At 40.5% G+C, this 13,740-nt stretch overlaps 19 non-coding genes across 19 annotated transcripts; all 19 read left to right on the top strand.

Moving 5' to 3' along the window:
- Positions 1–72: 72 nt before the first annotated feature.
- trnay-gua lies at positions 73–160 on the top strand. The gene is given in 2 exon segments: positions 73–109; positions 125–160. It is a non-coding gene; the product is annotated as a tRNA-Tyr (tRNA).
- A 369-nt stretch (positions 161–529) lies between these two features.
- Positions 530–617, top strand: trnay-gua. Its single transcript is given in 2 exon segments — positions 530–566; positions 582–617. It is a non-coding gene; the product is annotated as a tRNA-Tyr (tRNA).
- Positions 618–1,044: 427 nt separating this feature from the next.
- Positions 1,045–1,132, top strand: trnay-gua. The gene is given in 2 exon segments: positions 1,045–1,081; positions 1,097–1,132. It is a non-coding gene; the product is annotated as a tRNA-Tyr (tRNA).
- Positions 1,133–1,927: 795 nt separating this feature from the next.
- trnay-gua lies at positions 1,928–2,015 on the top strand. The gene is given in 2 exon segments: positions 1,928–1,964; positions 1,980–2,015. It is a non-coding gene; the product is annotated as a tRNA-Tyr (tRNA).
- A 368-nt stretch (positions 2,016–2,383) lies between these two features.
- On the top strand, positions 2,384–2,471 carry trnay-gua. Its single transcript is given in 2 exon segments — positions 2,384–2,420; positions 2,436–2,471. It is a non-coding gene; the product is annotated as a tRNA-Tyr (tRNA).
- A 427-nt stretch (positions 2,472–2,898) lies between these two features.
- Positions 2,899–2,986, top strand: trnay-gua. Its single transcript is given in 2 exon segments — positions 2,899–2,935; positions 2,951–2,986. It is a non-coding gene; the product is annotated as a tRNA-Tyr (tRNA).
- Positions 2,987–3,781: 795 nt separating this feature from the next.
- Positions 3,782–3,869, top strand: trnay-gua. The gene is given in 2 exon segments: positions 3,782–3,818; positions 3,834–3,869. It is a non-coding gene; the product is annotated as a tRNA-Tyr (tRNA).
- Positions 3,870–4,238: 369 nt separating this feature from the next.
- On the top strand, positions 4,239–4,326 carry trnay-gua. The gene is given in 2 exon segments: positions 4,239–4,275; positions 4,291–4,326. It is a non-coding gene; the product is annotated as a tRNA-Tyr (tRNA).
- Positions 4,327–4,753: 427 nt separating this feature from the next.
- On the top strand, positions 4,754–4,841 carry trnay-gua. Its single transcript is given in 2 exon segments — positions 4,754–4,790; positions 4,806–4,841. It is a non-coding gene; the product is annotated as a tRNA-Tyr (tRNA).
- A 795-nt stretch (positions 4,842–5,636) lies between these two features.
- Positions 5,637–5,724, top strand: trnay-gua. The gene is given in 2 exon segments: positions 5,637–5,673; positions 5,689–5,724. It is a non-coding gene; the product is annotated as a tRNA-Tyr (tRNA).
- A 379-nt stretch (positions 5,725–6,103) lies between these two features.
- Positions 6,104–6,191, top strand: trnay-gua. Its single transcript is given in 2 exon segments — positions 6,104–6,140; positions 6,156–6,191. It is a non-coding gene; the product is annotated as a tRNA-Tyr (tRNA).
- Positions 6,192–6,324: 133 nt separating this feature from the next.
- trnay-gua lies at positions 6,325–6,412 on the top strand. The gene is given in 2 exon segments: positions 6,325–6,361; positions 6,377–6,412. It is a non-coding gene; the product is annotated as a tRNA-Tyr (tRNA).
- Positions 6,413–7,208: 796 nt separating this feature from the next.
- On the top strand, positions 7,209–7,296 carry trnay-gua. Its single transcript is given in 2 exon segments — positions 7,209–7,245; positions 7,261–7,296. It is a non-coding gene; the product is annotated as a tRNA-Tyr (tRNA).
- A 368-nt stretch (positions 7,297–7,664) lies between these two features.
- On the top strand, positions 7,665–7,752 carry trnay-gua. The gene is given in 2 exon segments: positions 7,665–7,701; positions 7,717–7,752. It is a non-coding gene; the product is annotated as a tRNA-Tyr (tRNA).
- Positions 7,753–8,180: 428 nt separating this feature from the next.
- On the top strand, positions 8,181–8,268 carry trnay-gua. The gene is given in 2 exon segments: positions 8,181–8,217; positions 8,233–8,268. It is a non-coding gene; the product is annotated as a tRNA-Tyr (tRNA).
- Positions 8,269–9,063: 795 nt separating this feature from the next.
- On the top strand, positions 9,064–9,151 carry trnay-gua. The gene is given in 2 exon segments: positions 9,064–9,100; positions 9,116–9,151. It is a non-coding gene; the product is annotated as a tRNA-Tyr (tRNA).
- Positions 9,152–10,502: 1,351 nt separating this feature from the next.
- On the top strand, positions 10,503–10,590 carry trnay-gua. The gene is given in 2 exon segments: positions 10,503–10,539; positions 10,555–10,590. It is a non-coding gene; the product is annotated as a tRNA-Tyr (tRNA).
- Positions 10,591–11,017: 427 nt separating this feature from the next.
- Positions 11,018–11,105, top strand: trnay-gua. The gene is given in 2 exon segments: positions 11,018–11,054; positions 11,070–11,105. It is a non-coding gene; the product is annotated as a tRNA-Tyr (tRNA).
- A 1,786-nt stretch (positions 11,106–12,891) lies between these two features.
- trnay-gua lies at positions 12,892–12,979 on the top strand. The gene is given in 2 exon segments: positions 12,892–12,928; positions 12,944–12,979. It is a non-coding gene; the product is annotated as a tRNA-Tyr (tRNA).
- The last annotated feature ends 761 nt before the right edge of the window (positions 12,980–13,740 follow it).

The raw sequence follows: 13,740 nt of genomic DNA, 5'->3' as shown, positions 1-13,740 counted from the left end.
CAATTGAAAGAACTACAGAGATCCCTGTGGGTCCCGGGGGGCCTCATTGTTTTTTCTCTCTACAATACCGTCCCTTCGATAGCTCAGTTGGTAGAGCGGAGGACTGTAGAGGAGCAAAGCCGATATCCTTAGGTCGCTGGTTCAACTCCGGCTCGAAGGAGGAGAGTTTTGAGGTTAAGGGGAAATTATGGTGACATTCAACCTACTCAACTTCTTCACAGTAGTGGATAAATAGTGGTTATTGTTGAACTCAGATGTATAAATTATAAATAGAATATAGTAGAAATAGTGCAGTATAGTCTATAAACAAGTAATTGGAATATTGATAAGTTCCAAACAGATGAATGTTATTGATGTTCTTCCATAAGTTCAGATGTTTAACAGTCTTATGGCCTGTGGGATGAAACTGTCCCTGAGTCTGGTGGTTTTAGTCCACCAGGTTTTAGGGTTATTGAAAGAACAAGTGTGGCACTAAAGCGATCCCTGTGAGTCCCCGGGGGCCTCATTGTTTATTCTCTCAACCACCGTCCCTTCGATAGCTCAGTTGGTAGAGCGGAGGACTGTAGAGGAGCAAGGCTGACATCCTTAGGTCGCTGGTTCAACTCCGGCTCGAAGGAGGACACTTTTGAGGTTATTCGTCAAGTGGAGAAATCAAGGTCAGATACTCATGTTGGCAATAATCATCTTTCAAAGAATTTCCTAGTGTCAGTCAAGCGTAACACAATTATTGTCCTGTTTATAGATTTAGTCATTGTTTTGTGAATGTGCTCTAAGGAGGAGAGTTTTGAGGTCATGGGGACATCATGCTTTCCATCACTTGTGTCAGTCAACCTACTCAACTTCTTCATAGTATTCATTGGAAATGTAATGGATAAATAGTGGTGAATGTTCAACTGGGATGTAAAAGAGTTTTAATAGACTTTGATAAATCCAGCCTAAATAAATAGTTTTCAACCAAACTGTTACAGTTATCCATTGAAAGAACTACAGAGATCCCTGTGGGTCCCCGGGGGCCTCATTGTTTTTTCTCTCTACAATACCGTCCCTTCGATAGCTCAGTTGGTAGAGCGGAGGACTGTAGAGGAGCAAAGCTGATATCCTTAGGTCGCTGGTTCAACTCCGGCTCGAAGGAGGACACTTTTGAGGTTATGGGGAAATCATGCTTACTCAATCATGTTTGTGAAAACAAAACATAACCATCATAATGTCATTCAGTCTTTACAACATCAATATGATAGTGCATTTGAATCAAGTGGATCATTTATGGGGAAATAATGCTGAGATGCAAGACTTTCCACCACTAGCAGTCAACCTACTCAACTTCTTCATAGTCGTATTCATTGGAAATGTAGTGGTGAATGTTGAACTGGGATGTAAAAGAGCTTAAAGTGTAAAAATGACATTCATAAATCCAGACGATTTAACTTGTTTTATACCTAAATTAAACCAAACTGTTACAGTCATCAAGGGCTGCCGCTGTGGATTGAACAAATCAATATGAAATCAGTATTGAGAACCAGCAGCTAATAGGATTATTGAAATAACTATAGAGGTACTACAACATGGCCTTGTGGGTCAGGGGCCTCATTGTTTTTTTCTCTGATCAATACCGTCCCTTCGATAGCTCAGTTGGTAGAGCGGAGGACTGTAGAGGAGCAAAGCCGTCATCTGTTTCAACTCCGGCTCGATGGAAGGATTTTTGTGGTTGCATAGACGTTATTCGTCAAGTGGGGAAATAGAGATATGCATTTCCATCACCGGTCAAGCTTCACTACATTATAATAGTAGTCCAATTCAATGCAGGGGAGAAGTTACAGCACATTTGCGTTTGTTCCTGTTTTTCCATTTCAGTGATTTGTGTATAAAGGGACACATAAAGACAGGGCAATGTCAATTTTGTATTCTTCTATACTCAAGACTTTCAACCCCTTCGATAGCTCAGTTGGTAGAGCGGAGGACTGTAGAGGAGCAAAGCTGATATCCTTAGGTCGCTGGTTCAACTCCGGCTCGAAGGAGGAGAGTTTTGAGGTTAAGGGGAAATCATGGTGACATTCAACCTACTCAACTTCTTCACAGTAGTGGATAAATAGTGGTTATTGTTGAACTCAGATGTATAAATTATAAATAGAATATAGTAGAAATAGTGCAGTATAGTCTATAAACAAGTAATTGGAATATTGATAAGTTCCAAACAGATGAATGTTATTGATGTTCTTCCATAAATTCAGATGTTTAACAGTCTTATGGCCTGTGGGATGAAACTGTCCCTGAGTCTGGTGGTTTTAGTCCACCAGGTTTTAGGGTTATTGAAAGATCAAGTGTGGCACTAAAGTGATCCCTGTGGGTCCCCGGGGCCTCATTGTTTATTCTCTCATCCACCGTCCCTTCGATAGCTCAGTTGGTAGAGCGGAGGACTGTAGAGGAGCAAGGCTGACATCCTTAGGTCGCTGGTTCAACTCCGGCTCGAAGGAGGACACTTTTGAGGTTATTCGTCAAGTGGAGAAATCAAGGTCAGATACTCATGTTGGCAATAATCATCTTTCAAAGAATTTCCTAGTGTCAGTCAAGCGTAACACAATTATTGTCCTGTTTATAGATTTAGTCATTGTTTTGTGAATGTGCTCTAAGGAGGAGAGTTTTGAGGTCATGGGGACATCAGGCTTTCCATCACTTGTGTCAGTCAACCTACTCAACTTCTTCATAGTATTCATTGGAAATGTAATGGATAAATAGTGGTGAATGTTCAACTGGGATGTAAAAGAGTTTTAATAGACTTTGATAAATCCAGCCTAAATAAATAGTTTTCAACCAAACTGTTACAGTTATCCATTGAAATAACTACAGAGATCCCTGTGGGTCCCCGGGGGCCTCATTGTTTTTTCTCTCTACAATACCGTCCCTTCGATAGCTCAGTTGGTAGAGCGGAGGACTGTAGAGGAGCAAAGCTGATATCCTTAGGTCGCTGGTTCAACTCTGGCTCGAAGGAGGAGAGTTTTGAGGTTAAGGGGAAATCATGCTTACTCAATCATGTTTGTGAAAACAAAACATAACCATCATAATGTCATTCAGTATTTACAACATCAATATGATAGTGCATTTGAATCAAGTGGATCATTTATGGGGAAATAATGCTGAGATGCAAGACTTTCCACCACTAGCAGTCAACCTACTCAACTTCTTCATAGTCGTATTCATTGGAAATGTAGTGGTGAATGTTGAACTGGGATGTAAAAGAGCTTAAAGTGTAAAAATGACATTCATAAATCCAGACGATTTAACTTGTTTTATACCTAAATTAAACCAAACTGTTACAGTCATCAAGGGCTGCCGCTGTGGATTGAACAAATCAATATGAAATCAGTATTGAGAACCAGCAGCTAATAGGATTATTGAAATAAACTATAGAGGTACTACAACATGGCCTTGTGGGTCAGGGGCCTCATTGTTTTTTTCTCTGATCAATACCGTCCCTTCGATAGCTCAGTTGGTAGAGCGGAGGACTGTAGAGGAGCAAAGCCGTCATCTGTTTCAACTCCGGCTCGATGGAAGGATTTTTGTGGTTGCATAGACGTTATTCGTCAAGTGGGGAAATAGAGATATGCATTTCCATCACCGGTCAAGCTTCACTACATTATAATAGTAGTCCAATTCAATGCAGGGGAGAAGTTACAGCACATTTGCGTTTGTTCCTGTTTTTCCATTTCAGTGATTTGTGTATAAAGGACACATAAAGACAGGGCAATGTCAATTTTGTATTCTTCTATACTCAAGACTTTCAACCCCTTCGATAGCTCAGTTGGTAGAGCGGAGGACTGTAGAGGAGCAAAGCTGATATCCTTAGGTCGCTGGTTCAACTCCGGCTCGAAGGAGGAGAGTTTTGAGGTTAAGGGGAAATCATGGTGACATTCAACCTACTCAACTTCTTCACAGTAGTGGATAAATAGTGGTTATTGTTGAACTCAGATGTATAAATTATAAATAGAATATAGTAGAAATAGTGCAGTATAGTCTATAAACAAGTAATTGGAATATTGATAAGTTCCAAACAGATGAATGTTATTGATGTTCTTCCATAAATTCAGATGTTTAACAGTCTTATGGCCTGTGGGATGAAACTGTCCCTGAGTCTGGTGGTTTTAGTCCACCAGGTTTTAGGGTTATTGAAAGATCAAGTGTGGCACTAAAGTGATCCCTGTGGGTCCCCGGGGGCCTCATTGTTTATTCTCTCATCCACCGTCCCTTCGATAGCTCAGTTGGTAGAGCGGAGGACTGTAGAGGAGCAAGGCTGACATCCTTAGGTCGCTGGTTCAACTCCGGCTCGAAGGAGGACACTTTTGAGGTTATTCGTCAAGTGGAGAAATCAAGGTCAGATACTCATGTTGGCAATAATCATCTTTCAAAGAATGTCCTAGTGTCAGTCAAGCGTAACACAATTATTGTCCTGTTTATAGATTTAGTCATTGTTTTGTGAATGTGCTCTAAGGAGGAGAGTTTTGAGGTCATGGGGACATCAGGCTTTCCATCACTTGTGTCAGTCAACCTACTCAACTTCTTCATAGTATTCATTGGAAATGTAATGGATAAATAGTGGTGAATGTTCAACTGGGATGTAAAAGAGTTTTAATAGACTTTGATAAATCCAGCCTAAATAAATAGTTTTCAACCAAACTGTTACAGTTATCCATTGAAAGAACTACAGAGATCCCTGTGGGTCCCCGGGGGCCTCGTTGTTTTTTCTCTCTACAATACCGTCCCTTCGATAGCTCAGTTGGTAGAGCGGAGGACTGTAGAGGAGCAAAGCTGATATCCTTAGGTCGCTGGTTCAACTCCGGCTCGAAGGAGGACACTTTTGAGGTCATGGGGAAATCATGCTTACTCAATCATGTTAGTGAAAACAAAACATAACCATCATAATGTCATTCAGTCTTTACAACATCAATATGATAGTGCATTTGAATCAAGTGGATCATTTATGGGGAAATAATGCTGAGATGCAAGACTTTCCACCACTAGCAGTCAACCTACTCAACTTCTTCATAGTCGTATTCATTGGAAATGTAGTGGTGAATGTTGAACTGGGATGTAAAAGAGCTTAAAGTGTAAAAATGACATTCATAAATCCAGACGATTTAACTTGTTTTATACCTAAATTAAACCAAACTGTTACAGTCATCAAGGGCTGCCGCTGTGGATTGAACAAGTCAATATGAAATCAGTATTGAGAACCAGCAGCTAATAGGATTATTGAAATAACTATAGTGGTACTACAACATGGCCTTGTGGGTCCCCAGGGGCCTCATTTTTTTTCCTCTGATCATTACTTCCCTTCGATAGCTCAGTTGGTAGAGCGGAGGACTGTAGAGGAGCAAAGCCGACATCTGGTTCAACTCCGGCTCGATGGAAGGTTTTTTGTGGTTGCATAGACGTTATTCGTCAAGTGGGGAAATAGAGATAAGCATTTCCATCACTGGTCAAGCTTCACTACATTATAATAGTAGTCCAATTCAATGCAGGGGAGAAGTTACAGCACATTTGCGTTTGTTCCTGTTTTTCCATTTCAGTGATTTGTGTATAAAGGACACATAAAGACAGGGCAATGTCAATTTTGTATTCTTCTATACTCAAGACTTTCAACCCCTTCGATAGCTCAGTTGGTAGAGCGGAGGACTGTAGAGGAGCAAAGCTGATATCCTTAGGTCGCTGGTTCAACTCCGGCTCGAAGGAGGAGAGTTTTGAGGTTAAGGGAAAATCATGGTGACATTCAACCTACTCAACTTCTTCACAGTAGTGGATAAATAGTGGTTATTGTTGAACTCAGATGTATAAATTATAAATAAAATGAAATAGAATATAGTAGAAATACTGCAGTATAGTCTATAAACAAGTAATTGGAATATTGATAAGTTCCAAACAGATGAATGTTATTGATGTTCTTCCATAAGTTCAGATGTTTAACAGTCTTATGGCCTGTGGGATGAAACTGTCCCTGAGTCTGGTGGTTTTAGTCCACCAGGTTTTAGGGTTATTGAAAGATCAAGTGTGGCACTAAAGCGATCGCTGTAGGTCCCCGGGGGCCTCATTGTTTATTCTCTCAACCACCGTCCCTTCGATAGCTCAGTTGGTAGAGCGAAGGACTGTAGAGGAGCAAGGCTGACATCCTTAGGTCGCTGGTTCAACTCCGGCTCGAAGGAGGACACTTTTGAGGTTCTTCGTCAAGTGGGGAAATAGTTTTCAACCAAACTGTTACATTTATCAATTGAAAGAACTACAGAGATCCCTGTGGGTCCCGGGGGCCTCATTGTTTTTTCTCTCTACAATACCGTCCCTTCGATAGCTCAGTTGGTAGAGCGGAGGACTGTAGAGGAGCAAAGCCGATATCCTTAGGTCGCTGGTTCAACTCCGGCTCGAAGGAGGACACTTTTGAGGTCATGGGGAAATCATGCTTACTCAATCATGTTTGTGAAAACAAAACATAACCATCATAATGTCATTCAGTATTTACAACATCAATATGATAGTGCATTTGAATCAAGTGGATCATTTATGGGGAAATAATGCTGAGATGCAAGACTTTCCACCACTAGCAGTCAACCTACTCAACTTCTTCATAGTCGTATTCATTGGAAATGTAGTGGTGAATGTTGAACTGGGATGTAAAAGAGCTTAAAGTGTAAAAATGACATTCATAAATCCAGACGATTTAACTTGTTTTATACCTAAATTAAACCAAACTGTTACAGTCATCAAGGGCTGCCGCTGTGGATTGAACAAATCAATATGAAAATCAGTATTGAGAACCAGCAGCTAATAGGATTATTGAAATAACTATAGAGGTACTACAACATGGCCTTGTGGGTCAGGGGCCTCATTGTTTTTTTCTCTGATCAATACCGTCCCTTCGATAGCTCAGTTGGTAGAGCGGAGGACTGTAGAGGAGCAAAGCCGTCATCTGTTTCAACTCCGGCTCGATGGAAGGTTTTTTTGTGGTTGCATAGACGTTATTCGTCAAGTGGGGAAATAGAGATATGCATTTCCATCACTGGTCAAGCTTCACTACATTATAATAGTAGTCCAATTCAATGCAGGGGAGAAGTTACAGCACATTTGCGTTTGTTCCTGTTTTTCCATTTCAGTGATTTGTGTATAAAGGACACATAAAGACAGGGCAATGTCAATTTTGTATTCTTCTATACTCAAGACTTTCAACCCCTTCGATAGCTCAGTTGGTAGAGCGGAGGACTGTAGAGGAGCAAAGCTGATATCCTTAGGTCGCTGGTTCAACTCCGGCTCGAAGGAGGAGAGTTTGAGGTTAAGGGGAAATCATGGTGACATTCAACCTACTCAACTTCTTCACAGTAGTGGATAAATAGTGGTTATTGTTGAACTCAGATGTATAAATTATAAATAGAATATAGTAGAAATAGTGCAGTATAGTCTATAAACAAGTAATTGGAATATTGATAAGTTCCAAACAGATGAATGTTATTGATGTTCTTCCATAAGTTCAGATGTTTAACAGTCTTATGGCCTGTGGGATGAAACTGTCCCTGAGTCTGGTGGTTTTAGTCCACCAGGTTTTAGGGTTATTGAAAGAACAAGTGTGTTACTAAAGTGATCCCTGTGAGTCCCCGGGGGCCTCATTGTTTATTCTCTCAACCACCGTCCCTTCGATAGCTCAGTTGGTAGAGCGGAGGACTGTAGAGGAGCAAGGCTGACATCCTTAGGTCGCTGGTTCAACTCCGGCTCGAAGGAGGACACTTTTGAGGTTATTCGTCAAGTGGAGAAATCAAGGTCAGATACTCATGTTGGCAATAATCATCTTTCAAAGAATTTCCTAGTGTCAGTCAAGCGTAACACAATTATTGTCCTGTTTATAGATTTAGTCATTGTTTTGTGAATGTGCTCTAAGGAGGAGAGTTTTGAGGTCATGGGGGACATCAGGCTTTCCATCACTTGTGTCAGTCAACCTACTCAACTTCTTCATAGTATTCATTGGAAATGTAATGGATAAATAGTGGTGAATGTTCAACTGGGATGTAAAAGAGTTTTAATAGACTTTGATAAACCCAGCCTAAATAAATAGTTTTCAACCAAACTGTTACAGTTATCCATTGAAAGAACTACAGAGATCCCTGTGGGTCCCCGGGGGCCTCATTGTTTTTTCTCTCTACAATACCGTCCCTTCGATAGCTCAGTTGGTAGAGCGGAGGACTGTAGAGGAGCAAAGCTGATATCCTTAGGTCGCTGGTTCAACTCCGGCTCGAAGGAGGACACTTTTGAGGTTATGGGGAAATCATGCTTACTCAATCATGTTTGTGAAAACAAAACATAACCATCATAATGTCATTCAGTCTTTACAACATAAATATGATAGTGCATTTGAATCAAGTGGATCATTTATGGGGAAATAATGCTGAGATGCAAGACTTTCCACCACTAGCAGTCAACCTACTCAACTTCTTCATAGTCGTATTCATTGGAAATGTAGTGGTGAATGTTGAACTGGGATGTAAAAGAGCTTAAAGTGTAAAAATGACATTCATAAATCCAGACGATTTAACTTGTTTTATACCTAAATTAAACCAAACTGTTACAGTCATCAAGGGCTGCCGCTGTGGATTGAACAAAATCAATATGAAATCAGTATTGAGAACCAGCAGCTAATAGGATTATTGAAATAACTATAGAGGTACTACAACATGGCCTTGTGGGTCAGGGGCCTCATTGTTTTTTTCTCTGATCAATACCGTCCCTTCGATAGCTCAGTTGGTAGAGCGGAGGACTGTAGAGGAGCAAAGCCGTCATCTGTTTCAACTCCGGCTCGATGGAAGGTTTTTTGTGGTTGCATAGACGTTATTCGTCAAGTGGGGAAATAGAGATATGCATTTCCATCACCGGTCAAGCTTCACTACATTATAATAGTAGTCCAATTCAATGCAGGGGAGAAGTTACAGCACATTTGCGTTTGTTCCTGTTTTTCCATTTCAGTGATTTGTGTATAAAGGACACATAAAGACAGGGCAATGTCAATTTTGTATTCTTCTATACTCAAGACTTTCAACCCCTTCGATAGCTCAGTTGGTAGAGCGGAGGACTGTAGAGGAGCAAAGCTGATATCCTTAGGTCGCTGGTTCAACTCCGGCTCGAAGGAGGAGAGTTTTGAGGTTAAGGGGAAATCATGGTGACATTCAACCTACTCAACTTCTTCACAGTAGTGGATAAATAGTGGTTATTGTTGAACTCAGATGTATAAATTATAAATAGAATATAGTAGAAATAGTGCAGTATAGTCTATAAACAAGTAATTGGAATATTGATAAGTTCCAAACAGATGAATGTTATTGATGTTCTTCCATAAGTTCAGATGTTTAACAGTCTTATGGCCTGTGGGATGAAACTGTCCCTGAGTCTGGTGGTTTTAGTCCACCAGGTTTTAGGGTTATTGAAAGATCAAGTGTGGCACTAAAGTGATCCCTGTGGGTTCCCGGGGGCCTCATTGTTTATTCTCTCAACCACCGTCCCTTCGATAGCTCAGTTGGTAGAGCGGAGGACTGTAGAGGAGCAAGGCTGACATCCTTAGGTCGCTGGTTCAACTCCGGCTCAAAGGAGGACACTTTTGAGGTTATTCGTCAAGTGGAGAAATCAAGGTCAGATACTCATGTTGGCAATAATCATCTTTCAAAGAATGTCCTAGTGTCAGTCAAGCGTAACACAATTATTGTCCTGTTTATAGATTTAGTCATTGTTTTGTGAATGTGCTCTAAGGAGGAGAGTTTTGAGGTCATGGGGACATCAGGCTTTCCATCACTTGTGTCAGTCAACCTACTCAACTTCTTCATAGTATTCATTGGAAATGTAATGGATAAATAGTGGTGAATGTTCAACTGGGATGTAAAAGAGTTTTAATAGACTTTGATAAATCCAGCCTAAATAAATAGTTTTCAACCAAACTGTTACAGTTATCCATTGAAATAACTACAGAGATCCCTGTGGGTCCCCGGGGGCCTCATTGTTTTTTCTCTCTACAATACCGTCCCTTCGATAGCTCAGTTGGTAGAGCGGAGGACTGTAGAGGAGCAAAGCTGATATCCTTAGGTCGCTGGTTCAACTCCGGCTCAAAGGAGGAGAGTTTTGAGGTTAAGGGGAAATCATGGTGACATTCAACCTACTCAACTTCTTCACAGTAGTGGATAAATAGTGGTTATTGTTGAACTCAGATGTATAAATTATAAATAAAATGAAATAGAATATAGTAGAAATACTGCAGTATAGTCTATAAACAAGTAATTGGAATATTGATAAGTTCCAAACAGATGAATGTTATTGATGTTCTTCCATAAGTTCAGATGTTTAACAGTCTTATGGCCTGTGGGATGAAACTGTCCCTGAGTCTGGTGGTTTTAGTCCACCAGGTTTTAGGGTTATTGAAAGTACAAGTGTGGCACTAAAGCGATCGCTGTAGGTCCCCGGGGGCCTCATTGTTTATTCTCTCAACCACCGTCCCTTCGATAGCTCAGTTGGTAGAGCGGAGGACTGTAGAGGAGCAATGCTGATATCCTTAGGTCGCTGGTTCAACTCCGGCTCGAAGGAGGACACTTTTGAGGTTATTTGTCAAGTGGAGAAATCAAGGTCAGATACTCATGTTGGCAAAAATCATCTTTCAAAGAATATCCTAGTAACAGTCAAGCGTAACACAATTATTGTCCTGTTTATAGATTTAGTCATTGTTTTGTGAATGTGCTCTAAGGAGGAGAGTTTTGAGGTCATGGGGACATCAGGCTTTCCATCACTTGTGTCAGTCAACCTACTCAACTTCTTCATAGTATTCATTGGAAATGTAATGGATAAATAGTGGTGAATGTTCAACTGGGATGTAAAAGAGTTTTAATAGACTTTGATAAATCCAGCCTAAATAAATAGTTTTCAACCAAACTGTTACAGTTATCCATTGAAAGAACTACAGCGATCCCTGTGGGTCCCCGGGGGCCTCATTGTTTTTTCTCTCTACAATACCGTCCCTTCGATAGCTCAGTTGGTAGAGCGGAGGACTGTAGAGGAGCAAAGCTGATATCCTTAGGTCGCTGGTTCAACTCCGGCTCGAAGGAGGACACTTTTGAGGTCATGGGGAAATCATGCTTACTCAATCATGTTAGTGAAAACAAAACATAACCATCATAATGTCATTCAGTATTTACAACATCAATATGATAGTGCATTTGAATCAAGTGGATCATTTATGGGGAAATAAGGCAAGGCAAGGCAAGGCAAGGCAAGGCAAGGCAAGGCAAGGCAAGTTTATTTATATAGCACTTTTCAACACAAGGCAATTCAAAGTGCTTTACAAAAAATGAAAGAGATTAAGAAAATGGCATTTAAAATCAGTCATTAAAAAGAAAAGCTAATAAAATAAACATTAAAAGAAAAAATACATGGATAAAAGTTACAGTGCTGTCAATTAAACATTAAAAGAAAAAAGTACATGGATAAAAGTTACAGTGCAGTCTAAGATATGAATAGTTCAATTAAAAGCAGCGACAAAAAGAAAAGTCTTCAGCCTGGATTTAAAAGTAGTCAGAGTTGCAGCGGACCTGCAGGTTTCTGGTAGTTTGTTCCAGATATTTGGAGCATAATTACTGAACGCTGCTTTACCATGTTTGGTTCTGACTCTGGGGACAGAAAGCTGACCAGTCCCTGAAGACCTGAGAGATCTGGATGGTTCATAATTTAGCAGGAGGTCAGAAATGTATTTTGGGCCTAAACCATTCAATAATGCTGAGATGCAAGACTTTCCACCACTAGCAGTCAACCTACTCAACTTCTTCATAGTCGTATTCATTGGAAATGTAGTGGTGAATGTTGAACTGGGATGTAAAAGAGCTTAAAGTGTAAAATTGACATTCATAAATCCAGACGATTTAACTTGTTTTATACCTAAATTAAACCAAACTGTTACAGTCATCAAGGGCTGCCGCTGTGGATTGAACAAATCAATATGAAATCAGTATTGAGAACCAGCAGCTGATAGGATTATTGAAATAACTATAGAGGTACTACAACATGGCCTTGTGGGTCCCCAGGGGCCTCATTGTTTTTTTCTCTGATCAATACCGTCCCTTCGGTAGCTCAGTTGGTAGAGCGGAGCACTGTAGAGGAGCAAAGCCGACATCTGGTTCAACTCCGGCTCGATGGAAGGTTTTTTGTGGTTGCATAGACGTTATTCGTCAAGTGGGGAAATAGAGATAAGCATTTCCATCACTGGTCAAGCTTCACTACATTATAATAGTAGTCCAATTCAATGCAGGGGAGAAGTTACAGCACATTTGCGTTTGTTCCTGTTTTTCCATTTCAGTGATTTGTGTATAAAGGACACATAAAGACAGGGCAATGTCAATTTTGTATTCTTCTATACTCAAGACTTTCAACCCCTTCGATAGCTCAGTTGGTAGAGCGGAGGACTGTAGAAGAGCAGCGCTGACATCCTTAGGTCGCTGGTTCAACTCCGGCTCAAAGGAGGAGAGTTTTGAGGTTAAGGGGAAATCATGGTGACATTCAACCTACTCAACTTCTTCACAGTAGTGGATAAATAGTGGTTATTATTGAACTCAGATGTATAAATTATAAATAAAATGAAATAGAATATAGTAGAAATAGTGCAGTATAGTCTATAAACAAGTAATTGGAATATTGATAAGTTCCAAACAGATGAATGTTATTGATGTTCTTCCATAAGTTCAGATGTTTAACAGTCTTATGGCCTGTGGGATGAAACTGTCCCTGAGTCTGGTGGTTTTAGTCCACCAGGTTTTAGGGTTATTGAAAGATCAAGTGTGGCACTAAAGCGATCGCTGTAGGTCCCCGGGGGCCTCATTGTTTATTCTCTCAACCACCGTCCCTTCGATAGCTCAGTTGGTAGAGCGGAGGACTGTAGAGGAGCAAAGCTGATATCCTTAGGTCGCTGGTTCAACTCCGGCTCGAAGGAGGACACTTTTAAGGTCATGGGGAAATCATGCTTACTCAATCATGTTAGTGAAAACAAAACATAACCATCATAATGTCATTCAGTATTTACAACATCAATATGATAGTGCATTTGAATCAAGTGGATCATTTATGGGGAAATAATGCTGAGATGCAAGACTTTCCACCACTAGCAGTCAACCTACTCAACTTCTTCATAGTCGTATTCATTGGAAATGTAGTGGTGAATGTTGAACTGGGATGTAAAAGAGCTTAAAGTGTAAAAATGACATTCATAAATCCAGACGATTTAACTTGTTTTATACCTAAATTAAACCAAACTGTTACAGTCATCAAGGGCTGCCGCTGTGGATTGAACAAATCAATATGAAATCAGTATTGAGAACCAGCAGCTAATAGGATTATTGAACTAACTATAGAGGTACTACAACATGGCCTTGTGGGTCAGGGGCCTCATTGTTTTTTTCTCTGATCAATGCCGTCCCTTCGATAGCTCAGTTGGTAGAGCGGAGGACTGTAGAGGAGCAAAGCCGACATCTGGTTCAACTCCGGCTCGATGGAAGGTTTTTTTATGGTTGCATAGACGTTATTCGTCAAGTGGGGAGATAGAGATAAGCATTTCCATCACTGGTCAAGCTTCACTACATTATAATAGTATTCCAATTCAATGCAGGGGAGAAGTTACAGCACATTTGCGTTTGTTCCTGTTTTTCCATTTCAGTGATTTGTGTATAAAGGACACATAAAGACAGGGCAATGTCA

Source organism: Gymnodraco acuticeps, unplaced genomic scaffold (genome assembly GCF_902827175.1).
Source record: "Gymnodraco acuticeps unplaced genomic scaffold, fGymAcu1.1, whole genome shotgun sequence".
Taxonomy (NCBI): Eukaryota; Metazoa; Chordata; class Actinopteri; order Perciformes; family Bathydraconidae; genus Gymnodraco; species Gymnodraco acuticeps.
This window is presented reverse-complemented; position numbering and strand designations above follow the sequence as displayed.